Source organism: Musca domestica, unplaced genomic scaffold, assembly GCF_030504385.1.
Source record: "Musca domestica strain aabys unplaced genomic scaffold, Musca_domestica.polishedcontigs.V.1.1 20, whole genome shotgun sequence".
NCBI lineage: Eukaryota > Metazoa > Arthropoda > Insecta > Diptera > Muscidae > Musca > Musca domestica.
Genome location: NW_026712250.1, coordinates 10,080,576 through 10,094,028, shown reverse-complemented (window position 1 = coordinate 10,094,028; position 13,453 = coordinate 10,080,576). Strand labels below are relative to the sequence as shown.

General features: G+C 28.1%; 1 protein-coding gene across 4 annotated transcripts in view; it reads right to left on the bottom strand.

Annotated features, from left to right (window-relative positions):
• LOC105261991 (flotillin-2) overlaps positions 1–13,453 on the bottom strand; it is a 525,605-nt gene that overhangs the window by 5,218 nt on the left and 506,934 nt on the right. Inside the window, exon 1 of one of the 4 annotated variants that reach the window (XM_059122417.1) lies at positions 758–898. The exons of the other annotated variants lie outside the window; for them this stretch is intronic. The gene's annotated coding sequence lies outside the window, so the exon portion shown is untranslated. Of the gene's footprint in view, positions 1–757; positions 899–13,453 lie in introns of those variants that run through there. 4 annotated transcript variants of the gene reach the window in all.

The window sequence follows — 13,453 nt, the reverse complement described above, 5'->3', positions numbered from 1 at the left end:
TTTTTGAAAGAAACTTTAAAAGAAAATCTTTATCGACCACTTTTGTGTATAGATGTTTTGTTATCGATAACTTTTCTATGTAGAAAACTTCTTATGGATAATATTTCTGTATCGAAAACTAGTGATCGACAATAATTCTATGTGGAAGACGTGTTATCGGCATGTTTTCCGTATAAATAACTAGTTATCGATGGGTTTTCTTTACGTGGGCCTATCCGTGATGTGGATAGGTCTTTATTGACCACTTTTATGTATAGAAATTTTGTTATCGGCAATTTTTCTGTGTAGAAATTTAGTTATCGATATAGAAATATTCTGTGCAGAAAACTAGTGATCGATTACTTTTCTATACATAAAACTTGTTATCGGTCGTTTTTCTCTTTAGAAAACTTGTTATCGATAACTTTTCTATACATAAAATGAGTTATCGATCTATTTTACTACAAAAAAACTTGTTATGGTCCGTTTTTCCCTTCAGAAAACTTATAATCGATAACTTTTCTGTATGGAAAGCTAGTTATCGGAATATTTTCTTTATGAAAGAATTTTTTATAGATAACTTTTGAATATAGAACACTTGATATCAACGATTCTACATTACATTTACATATATATTTTCATATAAAAAATTTTGTTATCGATATTTTGTTTTGAAAAATACCGAAAACCAAAACTTTTTCAAAATTATTTTTTTTTATGGAAAATATCAAAAAAAAAAAAAAAAAAAAAAAAAAAAAAAAACAATAATCAATTTTACCTTGTTACCACTGCATATGTTAGACCCAATATCATGGTCACTTTAAATGCTCCCATCCAAACGAATGACATTTTCAGTTTAAAATTGCGTTATTGACGTTGAGAATTTTTTTTGTTTTTTTTTTCGTGATAGATTTTATCCTACCTTTTAAGAGATCTTAGGTAAATAAAAATAGTTAGTTCTGTTTATTAAAAAAATATTCCTTAAATTTTCATTTTTCTCCCTTGCTCTTAATTCTTTTTTAATTTTCCCTCACTCCACTGCTCCAACACCCTTCCACCTGACCACTTATCTCCCTAGACATCTTTTAACTGATATCTATTCTCACAAAGTTTTCTTCAAAGAAAGCAAAAAAAAAAAAAAAAAACAAAAATAATTACAAATAAATAATCATTGCGATTAAATAGTTGCCATACGCCATGTGTCTTTTTTGTTGTTGTTATTGTCACAATGAAAGAGCAGAGATAAAAAACAAAATAAATTTACCACGTAAATTTATAACTGTTATCAAATTTTTAAATCATTGAAATGAAATGAAGAAAAAAAGAACAATTGCGATTTTTTCCCCGTCACTTATCGATGAGGTAGTAGAGCGCGGAATTGACGTCACTATGCAGTATTTTTTTTTCAGAGACAGATAAGGGGAATGAAAGAAAGTCTCAGGGCGTTATTATTTCTAGAGATATATAAAAATATAAACAATTAATCAAAAATAATAAATAAAAACTTGACAGAATTTCAGGTGATTGAAAGGAACAGTGGAAGTGGGGACAATTTTTTATTTCGAAAAAGAAAAAAAAATCAAGGAAAATTAAAAATAAAAAGTTAAAAAAAATCACGTGATTGAAAGGCAGTGGACGTGGGGACACATTTTTTAATTTAAAAAAAATCAAGAAAAATTAAAAATAACAAATCAAAAAAAAAAATAAATAATAATAATAAATAAATAAATAACGTTTATATTTCTGGGAGCCCAAGAGAAAATATTTTTTTGTTAATAAAAAGTCACGCCTAATTTTTTTAACCCAGAAAAATACAAGAAAAAAAAATATTTTTATTTTTTTTGTAAAAAAATATTTTTATTTTTTTTTTAAATATTTTTATTTTTTTTGTATTTTTCTGGATTAAAAAAAAATTAAGCGTGACTTTTTATTAACAAAAAAATATTATTTTCTCTGGGTCTTTAATTAAAAATAATTTCAGGTGGTTGAAAAGAAGATAGATTTTTCTTTAATTTCAAAAAAAAAAAAAAAAAAAAAAAATAAGAGAAATTAAAAATAAAAAGCTAAAAAAAATAAATAAATAACGTTTATATTTTTGGGAGGTCCAGAGAAAATATTTTTTTTGTTAATAAAAAGTCACGTCTAGTTTTGTTTTTAATCCAGAAAAATACAAAAAAAAATGTTTTTCATTAATTTTTTTTTTAATTTTTTTGTATTTTTCTGGGTTAAAAAAAACTAGGCGTGACTTTTTATTAGCAATAAAATATTTTCTCTGGGTCTCCCAGAAATATAAACGTTATTTATTTTTATTTTAAAATTTTCTTATTTTTTGAAATTAAAGAAAAATCTGTCCTCACTTCCACTATTCTTTTCAACCACCTGAAATTATTTTTAATTAAAAAAATTATTTTTAATTGTTTTTTGTATTTATCTGGGTTAAACAAAATTAGGCGTGATTTTTTATTAACAAAAAAATATATTTTTTCTCTGGGGCTCCCAGAAATATAAACGTTTTTTATTTTTTATTTTAAGTTTTTCTTATTTTTTAAAATTAAAGAAAAATCTGTCCTCACTTCCACTATTCTTTTCAACCACTGAAATTTTAATTAAAAATAAATATTTTAATTTATTTTTTGTATTTTTCTGGGTTAAAAAAAATTAGACTTGACTTTTTATTAACAAAAAAATTATATATTTTCTCTGGGGCTCCAAGAAATATAAACGTTTTTTATTTTTTATTTTAAGTTTTTCTTATTTTTTAAAATTAAAGAAAAATCTGTCCTCACTTCCACTATTTTTTTCAACCACCTGAAATTTTAATTAAAAATAAATATTTTAATTTTTTTTTAGTATTTTTCTGGGTTAAAAAAATTAGGCGTGACTTTTTATTAACAAAAAAATATTTTCTCTGGGGCTCCCAGACATATAAACGTTATTTATTTATTTTTTTACATTTTTTATTTTTTATTTTCCTTTATTTTCTTGAAATTAAAATTACAAAAAAAAAAAAAATATACAAAATTCCAAAATGTACAGCTCTGATAGTTAAAAAAAACAGAACAATTTTAAAAAATATTTAAAAACTGTGAGTTTTTCTATTCAAAAAATGTATAAAAATATTTAAGTTGTAGCACTGTTAGTCCTACGGAAAATACACTGGGTGAGATAAAAAAAAACTGCAACAAATTTTTTTATATTTTTTTTTTTTAAATTTAATTGAATGAAAGCAAAAAATGTCGAAAATAGCATCAAATTTTAGAATAAGTTTAGATTTGTTTCGAATTGGTCACTTTTGGCACGAATTATGGCCTTCAAACGGCCAATGAAGGAGTCGCACGCTACCCTAATGTTGCTCTGCGGTATTTTGGCCCATTTCCGGCGAAGCGCTTGCTTGAGGTGATTGACACTTTGGTATTTTTTAGTGCCAACCTTGCTTCCCAAAATACTCCAGACACAATAGTCCAAAGGATTGGTATCCGGAGAATTTGGTGCCCATTGGGTGCTGGGAATGAAGCGAGGAACACCTCATTTTGTAACCATTCTTGGGTGGCTGAGTGCTGAGTGCGATGGTGCTGAGTCCTGTTGGAATGTCCAAGGTCTGCGGTTAAAATGTTTGCGTGCCTAAGGCTTTAATACACCCTCCAGAATATATTCGCGATAATATTCGGTATTTATTTTTTTCTGGAAAATTCTCACCAAAATGCTTGCGTACACTTGTAACCAATATAATGAGCTGCCACTGGAATAATTTTAATAGCTGTCGGACGAATGGCCTAGAAATGACAGCAGTCTGAAGTTGGTTGCAGTTTTTTTTTCATCACACCCTGTATTTAAAAATATTCTAATAGTCCTACATATAGAATATTTCCATTTGTAGCTCCGAAAGTCCTCCAGGAATTATATTTAAAATTTCCTTATTTTGAGCCCTGCTTGTCCTTGATATATTTTATATAATTGTTTTTAATTTTTTAAAGAAAAACAGAATTTAAAAAAAATTCTCGATTTCCCATTTTTAATAAAAGAATATCCCAAAAAAAATTCTTCCGTCCCTTGAAGCTTCTTTATTCACAATTTATATCCCCAGCTTCTTTGCATTACAGCATCCGTAATCCTGTAGCTTGTTTATCCTCTCTTATGTTTCTTTAATCTTTTCCCTATGTTACAGCTTCCTTTTATTGTTGACATTATTGCCATTTCCAAAAGCTTGAAGAAAATTAAATAAAATTCTAAATAGGCATTTTCACACTAACTTGTATGTGTGTCACCCACTCCCCTCCTCTTTCCTAACATTTACTTCCGTTTAAAGTGTCATATGTCTTCTATTGTTGACAAGTAAAGTAAAAAGGACTTTGAATGGCGAAAGGCAATTGTTAGAGGGAGAGGGGAAGGGAGTGGGTGGGGGAGGGGCTATTCTATGTAATTTACATATATTTTCTATTGGAAAGATGGAATTGATTTTTAAAGACAATATCAGACAACTGAAAGCTAAAGGGATGTGCGATAATATTTCGACAGCAGAATTCAATACAAATTCGAAATATTTTTTATAAATATTTCGCAGACTTATATATATATATATTTTTTTTTTAATTTTACATTTAGTTCAAATGAAATTAAAAATCATTAAAAACAAGTTAAAAAGTTTCATTGCCAACTGATGTATGGCCTCAGCTCTGATACTGATAAAAATATGGGGATGTGTAAAATTTAAATAAATGCGAATATTAATTTCTAATTGTAAATGAAAATGTCAACCTTTGGTGGGAGAGGTAGCAGAAGGGGTGGGCCGATATCTATCATCTTCACATCAGATCTTGCCTTGGCAAAAATATGGAAATGTGTGAAATTTGATGAGGATCAAATGATCATTTCCGTTTTTTGAGGAATTTGTTATTCAAAAAATTGAACTCTTTGTGAGGGAGGTACCAGAAGGTGTGGTCCGACATATTCCCTCTTCACAGCAGATATTGTATTAGTAAAAATATTGGGACCCATAAAATTTGAAGAGAATCAATAGCTAATTTCGCATTTTATGAAAGATATAAGTATACAAAATTTTGCCGCTTTTGTGGGGGAGGTATCAGAAGGAGTGCACCGATTTATTCCATGTTCACACCAGATCTTGAGTGGAAAAAATATTGGGTTGTATGAAATTTTAAGAGAATTGGATGCCTATTTTACGTTTTATGAGCGTTTCGGTTATTCAAAATTTTAACCCCTTTGTGGGGGAGGTACCAGAAGGAGTGGTCTGATATATAGCATCTTCACACCAGATCTGGAGTCGAAAGAAATATTGGGATGTGTAAAATTTGGAGAGAATCGGCTACACATTCCTCGTTTTATGAGCGTTTTGATTATTCAAAATTTTGACCCCTTTGTGGGGGAGGTACCAAAGGGAATGGTTCGATATATCCCATCTTCACACCAGATCTTGTGTTAGTGAATATGTTGGTATGTGTAAAATTTGAGGAGAATCGGATACATATTTCGCATTTTATGAGAATAATAATTTTTCAAAATTTTGATCCCTTTGTGGGGGAGGTACCAGAACGAGTGGGCCGATATCTACCATCCTCACACCAGATCTTGTGTTAGTAAAAACATTGCGAAGTGTAAAATTTGGAGAGAACCGGATGCATATTTCGCATTTTATGAGAGTTATAATTATTCAAGATTTTTGACCCGTTGTGGGAGAGGTACCAGAAGGAGTGGTCCAATATCCACCATCTTCACACCCATTCTTGAGTCGAAAGAAATATTGGGATGTGTTAAATTTGAAGAGAATCGGATACATATTTCGCATTTTATGAGAGTTTTAATTTTTCAAAATTTTGACCCCTTTGTGGGAAAGGTACCAGAAGGAGTGGTCCGATATCCACCTCTTCACACCAGATCTTGTGTTAGTAAAAATATTGGGATGTGTAAAATTTGATGAGAATCGGATACATATTTCGCATTTCATACGAATAATAATTTTTCAAAATTTTGATCCCTTTGTGGGGGAGGTAACAGAAGGAGTGGTCCGATACATTCCATCCCCTTTGTGGGGGTGGTACCAGAAGGAATGGTCCGATAAATTTCCTCTTCACACCAGATCTTGTGTTAGTAAAAATATTGGGAAGTGTAAAATTTGAAGAGAATCGGATACATATTTCGCATTTTATGAGAGTTGTAATTATTCAAAAATTTGACCCCTTTGTGGGGGAGGTACAAGAAGGAGGGGTCCGAAATATCCCATCTTCACACCAGATTTCGGCTTAATAAAAATCTTGGGATGTGTGAAATTTGAAGACAATCGGACTCTTACATCACATTTTATAAGAGTTGCAATTATTCAAAATTTTAATCCCTTTGTTGGGGAGGCACCTGATGGAATGGACCGATATTGTCAATTTTCGCACCCGACCTAGCACTAATGTAAATATTAGGATTTGCAAAGTTGGAGCAAAATTGGATTATCGTTTCTTTTTCTGTGCAGCAAAATATTTTTCTTGAAAATTTCGACCTTTTGGGGGGAGGTACCAGAAGGAGTGGACCGATATATTCCATCTTCACACCAGACCTTGGGTAATTAAAAATATTGAGTTGTGTGAAATTTGAAGACAATCGGACTCTTACATCGCATTTTATAAGAGTTATAATTATTGAAAATTGTTGACCCCTTGTAGGGTAGGTATTAGAAGGAGTGGCCCGATATTGTCAATTTTCGCACCCGACCTAGCACTAATGTAAATATTAGGATTTGCAAAGTTGGAGCAAAATCGGATAATTGCTTCTCTTTCTGTGCAGAAAATATTTTTCTTGAAAATTTCGACCTTTTGTGGAGGAGATACCAGAAGGAGTGGACCGATATTGCCCATCTCCGAACTCGATCTAAGTTTAATAATAATATTACTATGTACCAAGTTTGGACCAAATCGGATACTCCCTTCGAGAGTAATCGTGCACACCAACTAGCCAGATTGACAAACGGATGGACACCCCTAGAACGACTCCAAATGTCCTGAAACAAATTTGGTCCAAAGAGACCTGAGGTCTAAAAACGTTATTTCGATGAGGCACCTTTTGGCCGTATCATATGATATATACCCTCTGAAGTCATATGGCTGAGGGTATAATTAATGTTTAAAAATATTTTCAAGAAAATCTACGTTGCGTGCCCTTTATTTTTTTAAAAGTAACGTTGTTTTCTTTAAAAAAATATTTTTAGGAAAACCTACGTTAATGTCTTTTACAAAAAAAAAAAAAAAATTGTTGAAAACCAATATTTGTGTCTCTTAAAAAAAATATTTTTATAAAAATCTATATTTGTGGTTATTTAAAAAAAATATGTTTAATAAAATTAACGCTGTTGGACCATTTGAAAAAAAATACTTAAAAAAAATTGAAAAAAATTACGTTCCTTTTTAAGTATTTTTAAGAAAACCACGTTGATGTCTTTGGAAAAAAAAATATTAAAATTCAACACTGGTGTCTCTTTTAAAAAATTATTTTTTAAAAATATTGAAAACCAATATTGGTGTCTCTTTAAAAAAATATTTTTATAAAAATGTATATTTGCGGTAATTTAAAAAAAAAACATGCTTAATAAAAATAACGCTGATGGATCTTTTGAAAGAAAAAAATATTTAAAAAAAAATGTAAAAAAATTACGTTATTTTTTAAGCATTTTTAAGAAAACCACGTTGATGTCTTTGAAAAAAAAAAAAAATTAAAATCCAACATTGGTGTCTCTTTTAAAAAATTATTTTAAGAAAACCACGTTGATGTCTTTGGAAAAAATATTAAAATCCAACATTGGTGTCTCTTTTAAAAAATTATTTTTTTTTTTAAATATTGAAAACCAATATTGGTGTCTCTTAAAAAAAAATATTTTTATAAAAATGTATATTTGAGGTAATTAAAAAAAACATGATTAATAAAATTAACGCTGTTGGATCTTTTGAAAAAAAAAAAAAATAATTAAAAAAAATTGAAAAAAAGTTACTTTGTTCCTTAAGTATTTTTAAGAAAAAACACTCTGATATCTTTGAAAAAAGAAATTAAAAACCAACATTGGTGTCTCTTTTAAACAATTATTTTTGAGAAAATCTACAGTTGTGGTTATTAAAAAAAATATTTAAAAAAATTAATGATAACCAATTTTGGTGTCTCTTTAAAAAAAAAATATTTTTATGAAATTCTACATTTGCGGTTATTTAAAAAAATATGTTTCATAAAATTAACCGTTTTGGACCTTTTAGAAATATACCAACATTGGTGTCTCTTTAAAAAAAATACTTTAAAGAATATCTACATCTGCGGTTTTAAAAAAAATATTTTAAAAAAATTACGGATAACCAATATTGATATTTTTTTATTGTTGTCTTGGAGTTATTTAAAAAAAAATGTTTCATAAAATTAACGCTGTTGGATCTTAAAAAAAAATACTTAAAAAAATTTGAAAAAAAGTTACGTTGTTTTTTTTTTAAGAAAACCCACGTTGATGTATTTGAAAAAAAATAATAAAAATATTAAAAACCAACATTGGTGTCTCTTTTAAAAAAATTGGTGTCTCTTTTAAAAAAATATTTTTGAGAAAATCTACAGTTGTGGTTATTAAAAAAAATATTTAAAAAAATTATTGATAACCAATATTGGCGTCTCTTTAAAAAAAATATTTTTATAAAATTTCTACATTTGCGGTTATTAAAAAAAAATTATGTTTCATAAAATTAACGTTTTTGGACCTTTTAAAAAAATACCAACATTGATTCCTCTTTTAAAAAAATTACTTTAAAGGAAATCTACAGTTGCGGTTATAAAAAAAATTATTTTAAAAAATTACTGATAACCAATATTGGTGTCTCTTTAAAAAAAATATTTTTATGAAATTCTACATTTGCGGTTATTTAAAAAAAATTTTTTGTTTTATAAAATTAACGTTTTTGGTTGCGGTTTAAAAAAAAAATATTTTAAAAAAATTATTGATAATCAATATTGGTGTCTCTTTAAAAAAATATTTTTATAAAATTGTATATTTGCGGTTATTTTAAAAAAATATGTTTCATAAAATTAACGTTTTTGGACCTTTTAAAAAAATACCAATATTGGTGTCTCTTTTAAAAAAATATTAATTAAATTAATTAAATTTAAAGAAAATCTACAGTTGCGGCTATAAAAAAATTATTTTAAAAAATTACTGATAACCAATATTGGTGTCTCTTTAAAAAAAATATTTTTATGAAATTCTACATTTGCGGTTATTTAAAAAAAAAAAAATGTTTTATAAAATTAACGTTTTTGGTTGCGGTTTAACAAAAAATATTTTAAAAAAATTATTGATAATCAATATTGGTGTCTCTTTAAAAAAATATTTTTATAAAATTGTATATTTGCGGTTATTTTAAAAAAATATGTTTCATAAAATTAACGTTTTTGGACCTTTTAAAAAAATACCAATATTGGTGTCTCTTTTAAAAAAATTTTAATTAAATTAATTAAATTTAAAGAAAATCTACAGTTGCGGCTATAAAAAAAATGATTTTAAAAAATTACTGATAACTAACATTGGTGTCTCTTTAAAAAAATATTTTTATGAAATTCTACATTTGCGGTTATTTAAAAAAATTATGTTTTATACAATTAACGTTTTTGGTTGTGGTTTAAAAAAAATTATTTTAAAAAATTATAGATAACCAATATTGGTGTTTCTTTAAAAAAATATATTTTTATAAAATTCAATATTTGCGGTTATTTAAAAAATATGTTTTAATAAATTAAAGTTTTTGGACCTTTAATAAAAATACCAACATTGGTGTCTCTTTTAAAAAAATATTAATTAAATTAATTAAATATAAAGAAAATCTACAGTTGCGGCTATAAAAAATTATTTTAAAAAATTACTGATAACCAATATTGGTGTCTCTTAAAAAAAAATATTTTTATGAAATTCTATATTTGCGGTTATTTTAAAAAAATATGTTTTATAAAATTAACGTTTTTGGTTGCGGTTTAAAAAAAAATATTTTTAAAAATTATAGATAACCAATATTGGTGTCTCTTTAAAAAAATATTTTTATGAAATTCTACATTTGCGTTTATTTAAAAATAAAATATGTTTAATAAAATTAACGCTGTTGGATCTTTAAAAAAAATACTTAAAAAATTGAAAAAAAGTTACGTTTTTTTTAAGAAAACCCACGTCGATGTATTTGAAAAAAAAAAAAAAAAATAAAAATATTAAAAACCAACATTGGTGTCTCGTTTAAAAAATTATTTTTGAGAAAATCTGCAGTTGTGGTTATTAAAACAAAATATTTAAAAAAAAATTAATGATGACCAATTTTGGTGTCTCTTTAAAAAAATATATTTTTATGAAATTCAACATTTGCGGTTATTTAAAAAAATATGTTTCATAAAATTAACGTTTTTGGACCTTTTAAAAAAAATAACAACGTTGGTGTCTCTTTTAAAAAAATTACTTTAAAGAAAATCTACAGTTGCGGTTATTAAAAAAATATTTTAAAAAATTACTGATAACCAATATTGGTGTCTCTTTAAAAAATTGTTTATGAAATTCTACATTTGCGGTTATTTAAAAAAAATATGTTTTATAAAATTAACGCTGTTGGATCTTTAAAAAAAATACTTAAAAAAAATTTAAAAAAGTTACTTTGTTTTTTTTAAGAAAACCCACGTTGATGTATTTGAAAAAATAAAAGAGAAAATCTACACATGTGGTTATTAAAAAAAAAATATTTTAAAAAATTATTGATAACCAATATTGGCGTCTCTTTAAAAAAAATATTTTTATAAAATTTCTACATTTGCGGTTATTAAAAAAAATTATGTTTCATAAAATTAACGTTTTTGGACATTTTAAAAAATACCAACATTGGTGTCTCTTTAAAAAAATTACTTTAAAGAAAATCTACAGTTGCGGTTTTTAAAAAAAATTATTTTAAAAAATTACTGATAACCAATATTGGTGTCTCGTTAAAAAAAAATATTTTTATGAAATTCTACATTTGCGGTTATTTAAAAAAATTATGTTTTATAAAATTAACCGTTTTCGACCTTTTAAAAAATACTTTTTAGAAAATCTCATGATGACTTTTGAATTTTTTTTTTTTTAAATTATTCTCTGAAGTTCTAACAAATATGCTATCATGCTTATTTTTAAAGACCAGGAAAAGAACAACATCTCCTCAAAAAAAAAAAAAAAAAAAAAAAAAATACTCAGCTATATTTAACCGAAACTTTCTGCAACTGATTACCACTTTCCACAGGTTTTGGCTTTTCCCGAGGTGGTGAATTTCCCCACCCCACCCCCAAGGGAATAAATTAAGACTCATTAAACTCATATTAGCCATTTTTGTTTTTTTTTTTTTGGCTTCAACTATTAACAAGGAAGTGCGTGGTTTTGTAAAGTTCATTACCTCCAACTTTTTTTTTCGGAGATAATAAAACAGAGCGTTAAAATAAAAAAAAACAGACTTGCTTTGTTTCGTTACTAGACCTGAGGGAATTCAGGCGGATGTGTAGAAGGTAAAATACTAGATTTGTTCATATATGTTTAAGGTTTTCAAGTGCAGACACTCTGCTTGTGTGTGTCGGAGTTTTGTAAGTGATTTTCAAAGATAAGCCAATAAAAAAAAAACAATTAGAAAATCCAAACAGGTTTCTGTTTTTTTTTTTATTTTCGTGATGTGTGATGTTTTGGCCAAGAAGCATTTTTTATGGGATTTATTTTTGATGGGAGTTTCAGAGGCATATTGTGCCAGTCTGGCGGTAGTAATGGTGGTTTGCTTTTAAAAAATTAGAATATTTTGAAAACTACTGGTTTTAGGATGACCTAAAATTCAGAAAATTATGTTTTGATTCCATAAACAATTATTGATTTAATACCCTTTTGTTGATTTAAAATATCACGTTGCCTTATAAAGCAAAATTGAAATATTTCGGACAAAGAAAATAGTCTGAATTTATTTTAGGCGAGTTTTCTTGTGGCAATTCTTTTTTTTTTAAGAAGAAGAGGGGGGAAAGGGGAACGAAAATAGAAAAAATTGCTCCTACGGGAAATTTTCTGGCACATATTATAATAATGACTGTAAAGACAATGATCAATAAAGAAAATGGCCAAAAACAAACGAAGCAAGTTCAAAAGAGAGCAAGAAAAATTGTCTCAAGTAAACTCGCCTCTCGTCTAAATCTGGAAATACATTTTTATACCCTCAGTCATATGGTTGGAGAGGGTATATTTCATTTGATACGGTCAAAACGTGCCTCATCGAATTAGGGGTATTAGACCCTATGCCTCTTTATACCAAATCCTATTCAGGTCATTTGGAGTGGATCTAGCGATGTCCGTCCATCCGTTCGTCTGGCTGGCTGGTGCGCACGATAACTCTCGAAGGAAGTGTCCGATTTGGTTCAAACTTGGTGTATCGTAATATTATTATCAAACTTAGATTGAGTTCTGAGATGGGCAATATAGGTCCACTCATTCTGATACCTCCCCCACAAAAGGTCGAAATTGTCAAAAAATATTTTACTGCACAGAAAGAGAAAGGATACACCGATTTTGCTCCAACTATGCAAATCCCAATATTTGCATCAGTGCTAGGTCAGGTGCAAAAATGGAGAATATCGGTCCTCTTCATCAAGTACCTCCCACACAAACGATCATAATTTTGAATATTTATAACTCACAAAATACGATATAAGAGCCCGAATGGTCTTCTAATTAAACACATCGCAATATTTTTATGAACCCGAGGTGTGGCATGAAGATGGAATATATCGGACCACTCCTTCTAGTACCTCCCTCACAAAGGGTCAAAATTTTGAATATCCATAAAGCTCATAAAAGGCGAAAGTAACATCCGATTCCATTCAGACTTGGCACATCTCAATATTTCTATCAACACAAGATCTGTTATAAATACGGTAGAGATCGGACCATTCCTTCTGGTACCTCCCCCACAGAGGGTCAAAGTTTTGAATAACCAAAACGTTTATAGAATTCGAAATAAGCCTCCGGTTCTCTTCATATTTCACAAATCCTAATAAGCCTCCGGTTCTCTTCATATTTCACAAAAAGATCTGCTGTGAAGATGGAGTATGTCGGACCACTCCTTCTGGTACCTCCCACACAAAGCGGCAAAATTTTGAATATTCATGAAGCTCATAAAACGCGAAATTAACACCCTATTCCATTCAGACTTGGCACATCTCAATATTTATGGTGGAGATCGGACCATTCCTTCTGGTACCTCCCCCACAGAGGGTCATAGTTTTGAATAACCAAAACTACTATAAAATCCGAAATAAGCATCCAGTTCTCTTCAAATTTTACACATGCCATTATTTTTACATACACAAGCTGCTTCGGAACCTACCCCATGAAGGGTCAACAGTTAGAATAATCATACATTAAGGCTGGGGGTATATATCTGTCGGCAAAACCCGACTGATACTATTTAACTTGTTT